The sequence below is a fragment of the Ambystoma mexicanum genome, chromosome 1p (genome assembly GCF_040938575.1).
Source record: "Ambystoma mexicanum isolate Mex_15411 chromosome 1p, UKY_AmexF1_1, whole genome shotgun sequence".
In the NCBI taxonomy this organism is placed as follows: Eukaryota; Metazoa; Chordata; class Amphibia; order Caudata; family Ambystomatidae; genus Ambystoma; species Ambystoma mexicanum.
Genome location: NC_090921.1, coordinates 1,026,237,374 through 1,026,252,137, shown reverse-complemented (window position 1 = coordinate 1,026,252,137; position 14,764 = coordinate 1,026,237,374). Strand labels below are relative to the sequence as shown.

Below are 14,764 nucleotides of genomic sequence, written 5' to 3'. Positions count from 1 at the left end.
TCAACTTTTCCCCCTGAGTATGGTGGTCAGTAACATGCGGGCGACTGCGGAGGGGGTCATTTTTTTAATTGGGAACTGATGTGCTTTTACTCAATTCGGGAACCTCACAAGCCAAATTTGTAGTATTTTGCACGAATTGCAAGAGATGTTTACAAGTCGGCGGTTGAAGTGGAAGCTCGTATTGAGTTTGCTAGAGTTGATTTGCCAAGCCTTCGATAGCTCAGTTGGTAGAGCGGAGGACTGTAGTGGTAAAACAGGCATCCTTAGGTCGCTGATTCAAATCCGGCTCAAAGGACTTTTGCCAAATGCACATTTTATTGAATACTTGGAAAGTAAAATACTTGGAAAGTAAAATAACAGACAATTTATAATTATATTATATTTCATCACTGAAAATAGATGCCTTTTGCTTTGAGGCTGTGGCCACATTATTTTTCTGTCCGACACCAATCTTCGTTGTTTTCCTGTGAGGTATTTTGGATCCCCATCTCTTGCTATGAACTGACAAAACAGCAGAATCCCCTTGACAATCTTGATTTCTCAAGGGAAATGGGAGAACACTATACACCATCCAAGATATTAAAATATTGTCAAGGCCGAACACTGATGAATACTCTGAGGAGCTGGCCTGTGAGGCGCCGCCTTTCAACTTTTCCTCCTTTGTATGGTGGTCAGTAACATGCGGGAGACTGCGGAGGGGGTCATTTTTTAAATTGTGAACTGATGTGCTTTTACTCAATTCGGGAACCTCACAAGCCAAATTTGTAGTATTTTGCACGAATTGCAAGAGATGTTTACAAGTCGACGGTTGAAGTGGAAGCTCGTATTGAGTTTGCTAGAGAACGATTTGCCAAGCCTTCGATAGCTCAGTTGGTAGAGCGGAGGACTATAGTGGTAAAACAGGCATCCTTAGGTCGCTGGTTCAAATCCGGCTCGAAGGACTTTTGCCAAATGCACATTTTATTGAATACTTGGAAAGTAAAATACTTGGAAAGTAAAATAACAGACAATTTATAATTATATTATATTTCATCACTGAAAATAGATGCCTTTTGCTTTGAGGCTGTGGCCACGTTATTTTTCTGTCCGACACCAATCTTCGTTGTTTTCCTGTGAGGTATTTTGGATCCCCATCTCTTGCTATGAACTGACAAAACAGCAGAATCCCCTTGACAATCTTGATTTCTCAAGGGAAATGGGAGACACTATACACCATCCAAGATATTAAAATATTGTCAAGGCCGAACACTGATGAATACTCTGAGGAGATGGCCTGTGAGGCGCCACCTTTCAACTTTTCCTCCTTTGTATGGTGGTCAGTAACATGCGGGAGACTGCGGAGGGGGTCATTTTTTAAATTGTGAACTGATGTGCTTTTACTCAATTCGGGAACCTCACAAGCCAAATTTGTAGTATTTTGCACGAATTGCAAGAGATGTTTGAATGTCGACGGTTGAAGTGGAAGCTCGTATTGAGCTTGCTAGAGACTGATTTGCCAAGCCTTCGATAGCTCAGTTGGTAGAGCGGAGGACTGTAGTGGTAAAACAGGCATCCTTAGGTCGCTGGTTCAAATCCGGCTCGAAGTACTTTTGCCAAATGCACATTTTATTGAATACTTGGAAAGTAAAATACTTGGAAAGTAAAATAACAGACAATTTATAATTATATTATATTTCATCACTGAAAATAGATGCCTTTTGCTTTGAGGCTGTGACCACGTTATTTTTCTGTCCAACACGAATCTTCATTGGTTTCCTGTGAGGTGTTTTGGATCCCCATCTCTTGCTATGAACTGGCAAAACAGCAGAATCCCCTTGACAATCTTGATTTCTCAAGAGAAATGAGAGAACACTATACACCATCCAAGATATTAAAATATTGTCAAGGCCCAACGCGGCTGAATACTCTGAGGAGATGGCCTGTGAGGTGCCGCCTTTCAACTTTTCCCCCTGAGTATGGTGGTCAGTAACATGCGGGCGACTGCGGAGGGGGTCATTTTTTTAATTGGGAACTGATGTGCTTTTACTCAATTCGGGAACCTCACAAGCCAAATTTGTAGTATTTTGCACGAATTGCAAGAGATGTTTACAAGTCGGCGGTTGAAGTGGAAGCTCGTATTGAGTTTGCTAGAGTTGATTTGCCAAGCCTTCGATAGCTCAGTTGGTAGAGCGGAGGACTGTAGTGGTAAAACAATCATCCTTAGGTCACTGGTTCAAATCCGGTTCGAAGGACTTTTGCCAAATGCACATTTTATTGAATACTTGGAAAGTAAAATACTTGGAAAGTAAAATAACAGACAATTTATAATTATATTATATTTCATCACTGAAAATAGATGCCTTTTGCTTTGAGGCTGTGACCACGTTATTTTTCTGTCCAACACGAATCTTCATTGGTTTCCTGTGAGGTGTTTTGGATCCCCATCTCTTGCTATGAACTGGCAAAACAGCAGAATCCCCTTGACAATCTTGATTTCTCAAGAGAAATGAGAGAACACTATACACCATCCAAGATATTAAAATATTGTCAAGGCCCAACGCGGCTGAATACTCTGAGGAGATGGCCTGTGAGGTGCCGCCTTTCAACTTTTCCCCCTTAGTATGGTGGTCAGTAACATGCGGGCGACTGCGGAGGGGGTCATTTTTTTAATTGGGAACTGATGTGCTTTTACTCAATTCGGGAACCTCACAAGCCAAATTTGTAGTATTTTGCACGAATTGCAAGAGATGTTTACAAGTCGACGGTTGAAGTGGAAGCTCGTATTGAGTTTGCTAGAGTTGATTTGCCAAGCCTTCGATAGCTCAGTTGGTAGAGCGGAGGACTGTAGTGGTAAAACAGGCATCCTTAGGTCACTGGTTCAAATCCGGTTCGAAGGACTTTTGCCAAATGCACATTTTATTGAATACTTGGAAAGTAAAATACTTGGAAAGTAAAATAACAGACAATTTATAATTATATTATATTTCATCACTGAAAATAGATGCCTTTTGCTTTGAGGCTGTGACCACGTTATTTTTCTGTCCAACACGAATCTTCATTGATTTCCTGTGAGGTGTTTTGGATCCCCATCTCTTGCTATGAACTGGCAAAACAGCAGAATCCCCTTGACAATCTTGATTTCTCAAGAGAAATGAGAGAACACTATACACCATCCAAGATATTAAAATATTGTCAAGGCCCAACGCGGCTGAATACTCTGAGGAGATGGCCTGTGAGGTGCCGCCTTTCAACTTTTCCCCCTTAGTATGGTGGTCAGTAACATGCGGGCGACTGCGGAGGGGGTCATTTTTTTAATTGGGAACTGATGTGCTTTTACTCAATTCGGGAACCTCACAAGCCAAATTTGTAGTATTTTGCACGAATTGCAAGAGATGTTTACAAGTCGACGGTTGAAGTGGAAGCTCGTATTGAGTTTGCTAGAGTTGATTTGCCAAGCCTTCGATAGCTCAGTTGGTAGAGCGGAGGACTGTAGTGGTAAAACAGGCATCCTTAGGTCACTGGTTCAAATCCGGTTCGAAGGACTTTTGCCAAATGCACATTTTATTGAATACTTGGAAAGTAAAATACTTGGAAAGTAAAATAACAGACAATTTATAATTATATTATATTTCATCACTGAAAATAGATGCCTTTTGCTTTGAGGCTGTGACCACGTTATTTTTCTGTCCAACACGAATCTTCATTGATTTCCTGTGAGGTGTTTTGGATCCCCATCTCTTGCTATGAACTGGCAAAACAGCAGAATCCCCTTGACAATCTTGATTTCTCAAGAGAAATGAGAGAACACTATACACCATCCAAGATATTAAAATATTGTCAAGGCCCAACGCGGCTGAATACTCTGAGGAGATGGCCTGTGAGGTGCCGCCTTTCAACTTTTCCCCCTTAGTATGGTGGTCAGTAACATGCGGGCGACTGCGGAGGGGGTCATTTTTTTAATTGGGAACTGATGTGCTTTTACTCAATTCGGGAACCTCACAAGCCAAATTTGTAGTATTTTGCACGAATTGCAAGAGATGTTTACAAGTCGACGGTTGAAGTGGAAGCTCGTATTGAGTTTGCTAGAGTTGATTTGCCAAGCCTTCGATAGCTCAGTTGGTAGAGCGGAGGACTGTAGTGGTAAAACAGGCATCCTTAGGTCACTGGTTCAAATCCGGTTCGAAGGACTTTTGCCAAATGCACATTTTATTGAATACTTGGAAAGTAAAATACTTGGAAAGTAAAATAACAGACAATTTATAATTATATTATATTTCATCACTGAAAATAGATGCCTTTTGCTTTGAGGCTGTGACCACGTTATTTTTCTGTCCAACACGAATCTTCATTGATTTCCTGTGAGGTGTTTTGGATCCCCATCTCTTGCTATGAACTGGCAAAACAGCAGAATCCCCTTGACAATCTTGATTTCTCAAGAGAAATGAGAGAACACTATACACCATCCAAGATATTAAAATATTGTCAAGGCCCAACGCGGCTGAATACTCTGAGGAGATGGCCTGTGAGGTGCCGCCTTTCAACTTTTCCCCCTTAGTATGGTGGTCAGTAACATGCGGGCGACTGCGGAGGGGGTCATTTTTTTAATTGGGAACTGATGTGCTTTTACTCAATTCGGGAACCTCACAAGCCAAATTTGTAGTATTTTGCACGAATTGCAAGAGATGTTTACAAGTCGACGGTTGAAGTGGAAGCTCGTATTGAGTTTGCTAGAGAATGATTTGCCAAGCCTTCGAAAGCTCAGTTGGTAGAGCGGAGGACTGTAGTGGTAAAACAGGCATCCTTAGGTCGCTGGTTCAAATCCGGCTCGAAGGACTTTTGCCAAATGCAAATTTTATTGAATACTTGGAAAGTAAAATACTTGGAAAATAAAATAACAGACAATTTATAATTATATTATATTTCATCACTGAAAATAGATGCCTTTTGCTTTGAGGCTGTGGCCACGTTATGTTTCTGTCCAACACCAATCTTCATTGGTTTCCTGTGAGGTGTTTCAGATCCCCATCTCTTGCTATGAACTGGCAAAACAGCAGAATCCCCTTGACAATCTTGATTTCTCAAGGGAAATGAGAGAACAGTATACACCATCCAAGATATTAAAATATTGTCAAGGCCCAACACGGCTGAATACTCTGAGGAGATGGCCTGTGAGGCGCCGCCTTTCAACTTTTCCCCCTTAGTATGGTGGTCAGTAACATGCGGGAGACTGCGGAGGGGGTCATTTTTTTCATTGGGAACTGATGTGCTTTTACTCAATTCGGGAACGTCACAAGCCAAATTTGTAGTATTTTGCACGAATTGCAAGAGATGTTTACAAGTCGACGGTTGAAGTGGAAGCTCGTATTGAGTTTGCTAGAGAACGATTTGCCAAGCCTTCGATAGCTCAGTTGGTAGAGCAGAGGACTGTAATGGTAAAACAGGCATCCTTAGGTGGCTGGTTCAAATCCGGCTCGAGGGACTTTTGCCAAATGCACATTTTATTGAATACTTGGAAAGTAAAATACTTGGAAAGTAAAATAACAGACAATTTATAATTATATTATATTTCATCACTGAAAATAGATGCCTTTTGCTTTGAGGCTGTGGCCACTTTATTTTTCTGTCCGACACCAATCTTCGTTGGTTTCCTGTGAGGTATTTTGGATCCCCATCTCTTGCTATGAACTGACAAAACAGCAGAATCCCCTTGACAATCTTGATTTCTCAAGGGAAATGGGAGAACACTATACACCATCCAAGATATTAAAATATTGTCAAGGCCGAACACTGATGAATACTCTGAGGAGATGGCCTGTGAGGCGCCGCCTTTCAACTTTTCCTCCTTTGTATGGTGGTCAGTAACATGCGGGAGACTGCGGAGGGGGTCATTTTTTTAATTGTGAACTGATGTGCTTTTACTCAATTCGGGAACCTCACAAGCCAAATTTGTAGTATTTTGCACGAATTACAAGAGATGTTTGAATGTCGATGGTTGAAGTGGAAGCTCGTATTGAGCTTGCTAGAGACTGATTTGCCAAGCATTTGATAGCTCAGTTGGTAGAGCGGAGGACTATAGTGGTAAAACAGGCATCCTTAGGTCGCTGGTTCAAATCCGGCTCGAAGGACTTTTGCCAAATGCACATTTTATTGAATACTTGGAAAGTAAAATACTTGGAAAGTAAAATAACAGACAATTTATAATTATATTATATTTCATCACTGAAAATAGATGCCTTTTGCTTTGAGGCTGTGACCACCTTATTTTTCTGTCCAACACAAATCTTCATTGGTTTCCTGTGAGGTGTTTTGGATCCCCATCTCTTGCTATGAACTGGCAAAACAGCAGAATCCCCTTGACAATCTTGATTTCTCAAGGGAAATGAGAGAACACTATACACCATCCAAGATATTAAAATATTGTCAAGGCCCAACGCGGCTGAATACTCTGAGGAGATGGCCTGTGAGGTGCCGCCTTTCAACTTTTCCCCCTTAGTATGGTGGTCAGTAACATGCGGGAGACTGTGGAGGGGGTCATTTTTTTAATTGGGAACTGATGTGCTTTTACTCAATTCGGGAACCTCACAAGCCAAATTTGTAGTATTTTGCACGAATTGCAAGAGATGTTTACAAGTCGACGGTTGAAGTGGAAGCTCGTATTGAATTTTCTAGAGTTGATATGCCAAGCCTTCGATAGCTCAGTTGGTAGAGGGGAGGACTGTAGTGGTAAAACAGGCATCCTTAGGTCGCTGGTTCAAATCCGGCTCGAAGGACTCTTGCCAAATGCACATTTTATTGAATACTTGGAAAGTAAAATACTTGGAAAGTAAAATAACAGACAATTTATAATTATATTATATTTCATCACTGAAAATAGATGCCTTTTGCTTTGAGGCTGTGGCCACGTTATTTTTCTGTCCAACACGAATCTTCATTGGTTTCCTGTCAGGTGTTTTGGATCCCCATCTCTTGCTATGAACTGGCAAAACAGCAGAATCCCCTTGACAATCTTGATTTCTCAAGGGAAATGAGAGAACACTATACACCATCCAAGATATTAAAATATTGTCAAGGCCCAACACGGCTGAATACTCTGAGGAGATGGCCTGTGAGGCGCCGCCTTTCAACTTTTCCCCCTTAGTATGGTGGTCATTAACATGCAGGAGACTGCGGAGGGGGTCATTTTTTTAATTGGGAACTGATGTGCTTTTACTCAATTCGGGAACCTCACAAGCCAAATTTGTAGTATTTCGCACGAATTGCAAGAGATGTTTACAAGTCGACGGTTGAAGTGGAAGCTCGTATTGAGTTTGCTAGAGAATGATTTGCCAAGCCTTCGAAAGCTCAGTTGGTAGAGCGGAGGACTGTAGTGTTAAAACAGGCATCCTTAGGTCGCTGGTTCAAATCCGGCTCGAAGGACTTTTGCCAAATGCAAATTTTATTGAATACTTGGAAAGTAAAATACTTGGAAAATAAAATAACAGACAATTTATAAATATATTATATTTCATCACTGAAAATAGATGCCTTTTGCTTTGAGGCTGTGGCCACGTTATGTTTCTGTCCAACACCAATCTTGATTGGTTTCCTGTGAGGTGTTTCAGATCCCCATCTCTTGCTATGAACTGGCAAAACAGCAGAATCCCCTTGACAATCTTGATTTCTCAAGGGAAATGAGAGAACAGTATACACCATCCAAGATATTAAAATATTGTCAAGGCCCAACACGGCTGAATACTCTGAGGAGATGGCCTGTGAGGCGCCGCCTTTCAACTTTTCCCCCTTAGTATGGTGGTCAGTAACATGCGGGAGACTGCGGAGGGGGTCATTTTTTTCATTGGGAACTGATGTGCTTTTACTCAATTCGGGAACGTCACAAGCCAAATTTGTAGTATTTTGCACGAATTGCAAGAGATGTTTACAAGTCGACGGTTGAAGTGGAAGCTCGTATTGAGTTTGCTAGAGAACGATTTGCCAAGCCTTCGATAGCTCAGTTGGTAGAGCAGAGGACTGTAATGGTAAAACAGGCATCCTTAGGTGGCTGGTTCAAATCCGGCTCGAGGGACTTTTGCCAAATGCACATTTTATTGAATACTTGGAAAGTAAAATACTTGGAAAGTAAAATAACAGACAATTTATAATTATATTATATTTCATCACTGAAAATAGATGCCTTTTGCTTTGAGGCTGTGGCCACTTTATTTTTCTGTCCGACACCAATCTTCGTTGGTTTCCTGTGAGGTATTTTGGATCCCCATCTCTTGCTATGAACTGACAAAACAGCAGAATCCCCTTGACAATCTTGATTTCTCAAGGGAAATGGGAGAACACTATACACCATCCAAGATATTAAAATATTGTCAAGGCCGAACACTGATGAATACTCTGAGGAGATGGCCTGTGAGGCGCCGCCTTTCAACTTTTCCTCCTTTGTATGGTGGTCAGTAACATGCGGGAGACTGCGGAGGGGGTCATTTTTTTAATTGTGAACTGATGTGCTTTTACTCAATTCGGGAACCTCACAAGCCAAATTTGTAGTATTTTGCACGAATTACAAGAGATGTTTGAATGTCGATGGTTGAAGTGGAAGCTCGTATTGAGCTTGCTAGAGACTGATTTGCCAAGCATTTGATAGCTCAGTTGGTAGAGCGGAGGACTATAGTGGTAAAACAGGCATCCTTAGGTCGCTGGTTCAAATCCGGCTCGAAGGACTTTTGCCAAATGCACATTTTATTGAATACTTGGAAAGTAAAATACTTGGAAAGTAAAATAACAGACAATTTATAATTATATTATATTTCATCACTGAAAATAGATGCCTTTTGCTTTGAGGCTGTGACCACCTTATTTTTCTGTCCAACACAAATCTTCATTGGTTTCCTGTGAGGTGTTTTGGATCCCCATCTCTTGCTATGAACTGGCAAAACAGCAGAATCCCCTTGACAATCTTGATTTCTCAAGGGAAATGAGAGAACACTATACACCATCCAAGATATTAAAATATTGTCAAGGCCCAACGCGGCTGAATACTCTGAGGAGATGGCCTGTGAGGTGCCGCCTTTCAACTTTTCCCCCTTAGTATGGTGGTCAGTAACATGCGGGAGACTGCGGAGGGGGTCATTTTTTTAATTGGGAACTGATGTGCTTTTACTCAATTCGGGAACCTCACAAGCCAAATTTGTAGTATTTTGCACGAATTGCAAGAGATGTTTACAAGTCGACGGTTGAAGTGGAAGCTCGTATTGAATTTGCTAGAGTTGATATGCCAAGCCTTCGATAGCTCAGTTGGTAGAGGGGAGGACTGTAGTGGTAAAACAGGCATCCTTAGGTCGCTGGTTCAAATCCGGCTCGAAGGACTCTTGCCAAATGCACATTTTATTGAATACTTGGAAAGTAAAATACTTGGAAAGTAAAATAACAGACAATTTATAATTATATTATATTTCATCACTGAAAATAGATGCCTTTTGCTTTGAGGCTGTGGCCACGTTATTTTTCTGTCCAACACGAATCTTCATTGGTTTCCTGTCAGGTGTTTTGGATCCCCATCTCTTGCTATGAACTGGCAAAACAGCAGAATCCCCTTGACAATCTTGATTTCTCAAGGGAAATGAGAGAACACTATACACCATCCAAGATATTAAAATATTGTCAAGGCCCAACACGGCTGAATACTCTGAGGAGATGGCCTGTGAGGCGCCGCCTTTCAACTTTTCCCCCTTAGTATGGTGGTCATTAACATGCAGGAGACTGCGGAGGGGGTCATTTTTTTAATTGGGAACTGATGTGCTTTTACTCAATTCGGGAACCTCACAAGCCAAATTTGTAGTATTTTGCACGAATTGCAAGAGATGTTTACAAGTCGACGGTTGAAGTGGAAGCTCGTATTGAGTTTGCTAGAGAATGATTTGCCAAGCCTTCGAAAGCTCAGTTGGTAGAGCGGAGGACTGTAGTGTTAAAACAGGCATCCTTAGGTCGCTGGTTCAAATCCGGCTCGAAGGACTTTTGCCAAATGCAAATTTTATTGAATACTTGGAAAGTAAAATACTTGGAAAATAAAATAACAGACAATTTATAAATATATTATATTTCATCACTGAAAATAGATGCCTTTTGCTTTGAGGCTGTGGCCACGTTATGTTTCTGTCCAACACCAATCTTCATTGGTTTCCTGTGAGGTGTTTCAGATCCCCATCTCTTGCTATGAACTGGCAAAACAGCAGAATCCCCTTGACAATCTTGATTTCTCAAGGGAAATGAGAGAACAGTATACACCATCCAAGATATTAAAATATTGTCAAGGCCCAACACGGCTGAATACTCTGAGGAGATGGCCTGTGAGGCGCCGCCTTTCAACTTTTCCCCCTTAGTATGGTGGTCAGTAACATGCGGGAGACTGCGGAGGGGGTCATTTTTTTCATTGGGAACTGATGTGCTTTTACTCAATTCGGGAACGTCACAAGCCAAATTTGTAGTATTTTGCACGAATTGCAAGAGATGTTTACAAGTCGACGGTTGAAGTGGAAGCTCGTATTGAGTTTGCTAGAGAACGATTTGCCAAGCCTTCGATAGCTCAGTTGGTAGAGCAGAGGACTGTAATGGTAAAACAGGCATCCTTAGGTGGCTGGTTCAAATCCGGCTCGAGGGACTTTTGCCAAATGCACATTTTATTGAATACTTGGAAAGTAAAATACTTGGAAAGTAAAATAACAGACAATTTATAATTATATTATATTTCATCACTGAAAATAGATGCCTTTTGCTTTGAGGCTGTGGCCACGTTATTTTTCTGTCCGACACCAATCTTCGTTGGTTTCCTGTGAGGTATTTTGGATCCCCATCTCTTGCTATGAACTGACAAAACAGCAGAATCCCCTTGACAATCTTGATTTCTCAAGGGAAATGGGAGAACACTATACACCATCCAAGATATTAAAATATTGTCAAGGCCGAACACTGATGAATACTCTGAGGAGATGGCCTGTGAGGCGCCGCCTTTCAACTTTTCCTCCTTTGTATGGTGGTCAGTAACATGCGGGAGACTGCGGAGGGGGTCATTTTTTTAATTGTGAACTGATGTGCTTTTACTCAATTCGGGAACCTCACAAGCCAAATTTGTAGTATTTTGCACGAATTGCAAGAGATGTTTGAATGTCGACGGTTGAAGTGGAAGCTCGTATTGAGCTTGCTAGAGACTGATTTGCCAAGCCTTTGATAGCTCAGTTGGTAGAGCGGAGGACTATAGTGGTAAAACAGGCATCCTTAGGTCGCTGGTTCAAATCCGGCTCGAAGGACTTTTGCCAAATGCACATTTTATTGAATACTTGGAAAGTAAAATACTTGGAAAGTAAAATAACAGACAATTTATAATTATATTATATTTCATCACTGAAAATAGATGCCTTTTGCTTTGAGGCTGTGACCACCTTATTTTTCTGTCCAACACAAATCTTCATTGGTTTCCTGTGAGGTGTTTTGGATCCCCATCTCTTGCTATGAACTGGCAAAACAGCAGAATCCCCTTGACAATCTTGATTTCTCAAGGGAAATGAGAGAACACTATACACCATCCAAGATATTAAAATATTGTCAAGGCCCAACGCGGCTGAATACTCTGAGGAGATGGCCTGTGAGGTGCCGCCTTTCAACTTTTCCCCCTTAGTATGGTGGTCAGTAACATGCGGGAGACTGCGGAGGGGGTCATTTTTTTAATTGGGAACTAATGTGCTTTTACTCAATTCGGGAACCTCACAAGCCAAATTTGTAGTATTTTGCACGAATTGCAAGAGATGTTTACAAGTCGACGGTTGAAGTGGAAGCTCGTATTGAGTTTGCTAGAGTTGATATGCCAAGCCTTCGATAGCTCAGTTGGTAGAGGGGAGGACTGTAGTGGTAGGTCGCTGGTTCAAATCCGGCCCGAAGGACTCTTGCCAAATGCACATTTTATTGAATACTTGGAAAGTAAAATACTTGGAAAGTAAAATAACAGACAATTTATAATTATATTATATTTCATCACTGAAAATAGATGCCTTTTGCTTTGAGGCTGTGGCCACGTTATTTTTCTGTCCAACACGAATCTTCATTGGTTTCCTGTCAGGTGTTTTGGATCCCCATCTCTTGCTATGAACTGGCAAAACAGCAGAATCCCCTTGACAATCTTGATTTCTCAAGGGAAATGAGAGAACACTATACACCATCCAAGATATTAAAATATTGTCAAGGCCCAACACGGCTGAATACTCTGAGCTGATGGCCTGTGAGGCGCCGCCTTTCAACTTTTCCCCCTTAGTATAGTGGTCATTAACATGCGGGAGACTGCGGAGGGGGTCATTTTTTTAATTGGGAACTGATGTGCTTTTACTCAATTCGGGAACCTCACAAGCCAAATTTGTAGTATTTTGCACGAATTGCAAGAGATGTTTACAAGTGGACGGTTGAAGTGGAAGCTCGTATTGAGTTTGCTAGAGAATGATTTGCCAAGCCTTCGATAGCTCGTCGCTGATTCAAATCCGGCTCAAAGGACTTTTGCCAAATGCACATTTTATTGAATACTTGGAAAGTAAAATACTTGGAAAGCAAAATAACAGACAATTTATAATTATATTATATTTCATCACTGAAAATAGATGCCTTTTGCTTTGAGGCTGTGGCCACATTATTTTTCTGTCCGACACCAATCTTCGTTGTTTTCCTGTGAGGTATTTTGGATCCCCATCTCTTGCTATGAACTGACAAAACAGCAGAATCCCCTTGACAATCTTGATTTCTCAAGGGAAATGGGAGAACACTATACACCATCCAAGATATTAAAATATTGTCAAGGCCGAACACTGATGAATACTCTGAGGAGATGGCCTGTGAGGCGCCGCCTTTCAACTTTTCCTCCTTTGTATGGTGGTCAGTAACATGCGGGAGACTGCGGAGGGGGTCATTTTTTAAATTGTGAACTGATGTGCTTTTACTCAATTCGGGAACGTCACAAGCCAAATTTGTAGTATTTTGCACGAATTGCAAGAGATGTTTACAAGTCGACGGTTGAAGTGGAAGCTCGTATTGAGTTTGCTAGAAAACGATTTGCCAAGCCTTCGATAGCTCAGTTGGTAGAGCGGAGGACTATAGTGGTAAAACAGGCATCCTTAGGTCGCTGGTTCAAATCTGGCTCGAAGGACTTTTGCCAAATGCACATTTTATTGAATACTTGGAAAGTAAAATACTTGGAAAGTAAAATAACAGACAATTTATAATTATATTATATTTCATCACTGAAAATAGATGCCTTTTGCTTTGAGGCTGTGGCCACGTTATTTTTCTGTCCGACACCAATCTTCGTTGTTTTCCTGTGAGGTATTTTGGATCCCCATCTCTTGCTATGAACTGACAAAACAGCAGAATCCCCTTGACAATCTTGATTTCTCAAGGGAAATGGGAGAACACTATACACCATCCAAGATATTAAAATATTGTCAAGGCCGAACACTGATGAATACTCTGAGGAGATGGCCTGTGAGGCGCCGCCTTTCAACTTTTCCTCCTTTGTATGGTGGTCAGTAACATGCGGGAGACTGCGGAGGGGGTCATTTTTTAAATTGTGAACTGATGTGCTTTTACTCAATTCGGGAACCTCACAAGCCAAATTTGTAGTATTTTGCACGAATTGCAAGAGATGTTTGAATGTCGACGGTTGAAGTGGAAGCTCGTATTGAGCTTGCTAGAGACTGATTTGCCAAGCCTTCGATAGCTCAGTTGGTAGAGCGGAGGACTGTAGTGGTAAAACAGGCATCCTTAGGTCGCTGGTTCAAATCCAGCTCGAAGGACTTTTGCCAAATGCACATTTTATTGAATACTTGGAAAGTAAAATACTTGGAAAGTAAAATAACAGACAATTTATAATTATATTATATTTCATCACTGAAAATAGATGCCTTTTGCTTTGAGGCTGTGGCCACGTTATTTTTCTGTCCAACACGAATCTTCATTGGTTTCCTGTGAGGTGTTTTGGATCCCCATCTCTTGCTATGAACTGGCAAAACAGCAGAATCCCCTTGACAATCTTGATTTCTCAAGAGAAATGAGAGAACACTATACACCATCCAAGATATTAAAATATTGTCAAGGCCCAACGCGGCTGAATACTCTGAGGAGATGGCCTGTGAGGTGCCGACTTTCAACTTTTCCCCCTGAGTATGGTGGTCAGTAACATGCGGGCGACTGCGGAGGGGGTCATTTTTTTAATTGTGAACTGATGTGCTTTTACTCAATTCGGGAACCTCACAAGCCAAATTTGTAGTATTTTGCACGAATTGCAAGAGATGTTTACAAGTCGACGGTTGAAGTGGAAGCTCATATTGAGTTTGCTAGAGTTGATTTGCCAAGCCTTCGATAGCTCAGTTGGTAGAGCGGAGGACTGTAGTAGTAAAACAGGCATCCTTAGGTCACTGGTTCAAATCCGGTTCGAAGGACTTTTGCCAAATGCACATTTTATTGAATACTTGGAAAGTAAAATACTTGGAAAGTAAAATAACAGACAATTTATAATTATATTATATTTCATCACTGAAAATAGATGCCTTTTGCTTTGAGGCTGTGGCCACGTTATTTTTCTGTCCAACACGAATCTTCATTGGTTTCCTGTCAGGTGTTTTGGATCCCCATCTCTTGCTATGAACTGGCAAAACAGCAGAATCCCCTTGACAATCTTGATTTCTCAAGGGAAATGAGAGAACACTATACACCATCCAAGATATTAAAATATTGTCAAGGCCCAACACGGCTGAATACTCTGAGG

The 14,764-nt window shown here is 41.3% G+C and overlaps 11 non-coding genes across 11 annotated transcripts; all 11 read left to right on the top strand.

Moving 5' to 3' along the window:
* Positions 1–855: 855 nt before the first annotated feature.
* TRNAY-AUA (transfer RNA tyrosine (anticodon AUA)) lies at positions 856–941 on the top strand. Its single transcript is given in 2 exon segments — positions 856–892; positions 906–941. It is a non-coding gene; the product is annotated as a tRNA-Tyr (tRNA).
* Positions 942–2,145: 1,204 nt separating this feature from the next.
* Positions 2,146–2,231, top strand: TRNAY-GUA (transfer RNA tyrosine (anticodon GUA)). Its single transcript is given in 2 exon segments — positions 2,146–2,182; positions 2,196–2,231. It is a non-coding gene; the product is annotated as a tRNA-Tyr (tRNA).
* Positions 2,232–2,790: 559 nt separating this feature from the next.
* TRNAY-GUA (transfer RNA tyrosine (anticodon GUA)) lies at positions 2,791–2,876 on the top strand. Its single transcript is given in 2 exon segments — positions 2,791–2,827; positions 2,841–2,876. It is a non-coding gene; the product is annotated as a tRNA-Tyr (tRNA).
* A 559-nt stretch (positions 2,877–3,435) lies between these two features.
* On the top strand, positions 3,436–3,521 carry TRNAY-GUA (transfer RNA tyrosine (anticodon GUA)). The gene is given in 2 exon segments: positions 3,436–3,472; positions 3,486–3,521. It is a non-coding gene; the product is annotated as a tRNA-Tyr (tRNA).
* Positions 3,522–4,080: 559 nt separating this feature from the next.
* Positions 4,081–4,166, top strand: TRNAY-GUA (transfer RNA tyrosine (anticodon GUA)). The gene is given in 2 exon segments: positions 4,081–4,117; positions 4,131–4,166. It is a non-coding gene; the product is annotated as a tRNA-Tyr (tRNA).
* Positions 4,167–6,018: 1,852 nt separating this feature from the next.
* Positions 6,019–6,104, top strand: TRNAY-AUA (transfer RNA tyrosine (anticodon AUA)). Its single transcript is given in 2 exon segments — positions 6,019–6,055; positions 6,069–6,104. It is a non-coding gene; the product is annotated as a tRNA-Tyr (tRNA).
* Positions 6,105–8,601: 2,497 nt separating this feature from the next.
* Positions 8,602–8,687, top strand: TRNAY-AUA (transfer RNA tyrosine (anticodon AUA)). The gene is given in 2 exon segments: positions 8,602–8,638; positions 8,652–8,687. It is a non-coding gene; the product is annotated as a tRNA-Tyr (tRNA).
* A 2,497-nt stretch (positions 8,688–11,184) lies between these two features.
* Positions 11,185–11,270, top strand: TRNAY-AUA (transfer RNA tyrosine (anticodon AUA)). Its single transcript is given in 2 exon segments — positions 11,185–11,221; positions 11,235–11,270. It is a non-coding gene; the product is annotated as a tRNA-Tyr (tRNA).
* Positions 11,271–13,061: 1,791 nt separating this feature from the next.
* TRNAY-AUA (transfer RNA tyrosine (anticodon AUA)) lies at positions 13,062–13,147 on the top strand. Its single transcript is given in 2 exon segments — positions 13,062–13,098; positions 13,112–13,147. It is a non-coding gene; the product is annotated as a tRNA-Tyr (tRNA).
* A 560-nt stretch (positions 13,148–13,707) lies between these two features.
* TRNAY-GUA (transfer RNA tyrosine (anticodon GUA)) lies at positions 13,708–13,793 on the top strand. The gene is given in 2 exon segments: positions 13,708–13,744; positions 13,758–13,793. It is a non-coding gene; the product is annotated as a tRNA-Tyr (tRNA).
* A 559-nt stretch (positions 13,794–14,352) lies between these two features.
* Positions 14,353–14,438, top strand: TRNAY-GUA (transfer RNA tyrosine (anticodon GUA)). The gene is given in 2 exon segments: positions 14,353–14,389; positions 14,403–14,438. It is a non-coding gene; the product is annotated as a tRNA-Tyr (tRNA).
* Positions 14,439–14,764: the final 326 nt, after the last annotated feature.